Source organism: Aplysia californica, unplaced genomic scaffold (genome assembly GCF_000002075.1).
Source record: "Aplysia californica isolate F4 #8 unplaced genomic scaffold, AplCal3.0 scaffold00104, whole genome shotgun sequence".
Taxonomy (NCBI): domain Eukaryota; kingdom Metazoa; phylum Mollusca; class Gastropoda; order Aplysiida; family Aplysiidae; genus Aplysia; species Aplysia californica.
In genome coordinates, this window is record NW_004797374.1 from 635,651 (window position 1) to 636,713 (window position 1,063).

Sequence of the window (1,063 nt, forward strand, 5' to 3'; positions counted from 1 at the left end):
GGGGGTAGGTAATTGGCTCTCCCCTTCTTAAACCAGGCCCCCGACCTAATGCATGTAGTATACCTAGTGCTCACCGTTTAATGTAGAAAGTTATGTTAGATCCTTCCCTTATCTGATACAAGATAAGATACGATAAGATAACAAAAGATTAGAAAGACAGATAATATTCGACAAGACACGATAATATGATAACATTCTACTTTACTGGTGTTATCAAAGATAAACATTTTGCAGAATGGTAAATACATACACGCATACGCCAACACACACACACACCCAAACATACACACACACACACACACAAACACCACACACACACACACGCACACACAAACGACCGTAAAACAAACTAAAACCCAACAAAACCCATCACACACAGCCCGGTCATCCCAACACACCCTATCAACGACAGACAGGCAGCTATATTATTATTGTAATACCAGCCAGATAGAGAAAAGACACCCCGAGAAAAACTCAGGACAGAACAATCCCACGGTGTTCTGTATGGATCGAACCTGATACATCTGGATTACGAGAGACAGGGTATCCCAACCCCAGTGCAAAGCTGACCCTTGCTGGATTTAATGCTCAGTGCATACTCCGACTCCAAACGAATTTGGTCGCATAGAAGCGGGGCCAGCCATGAGTGGGGCAAAAACTGCATTTTCCACACGATTTGACGAAATACTCCAAAGTCAAACATGGTTGTGTTTTGCTTTGTTTTGTTTTATGTGTGGACTTGATCAAATTTCACCAAAATCGCAGATTTGGCCCTTAGATAAAAGAAAATTCTGGCCGGCCCCGACTGTAACAAATCGACGGTTCAGTTTAAGAAACATGTATGCCACTTCTTTTTTTTCCTTCTAAATTCGACTCAAATGAGAGCAGTGTGCACTGGGTTTAAGACGGACTGGAAGAAACTTGAGAGGTAGAAAAGGTGGGCAGCACTTCGCAGCAGACTTTACAGCTGTCGTTTTGAGTTGCAGTTCACGCTGTCAATCCGATTTATTTAACTGAGTCAGGGCCAGCAAGATTTTCCTTCATGGATTTGGGAGGGGGGGGG

General features: G+C 43.3%; 1 protein-coding gene across 7 annotated transcripts in view; it reads right to left on the reverse strand.

Annotated features, from left to right (window-relative positions):
• Positions 1-1,063, reverse strand: part of LOC101856959 (septin-7) — a 125,684-nt gene that overhangs the window by 19,856 nt on the left and 104,765 nt on the right. The window lies entirely within an intron of this gene.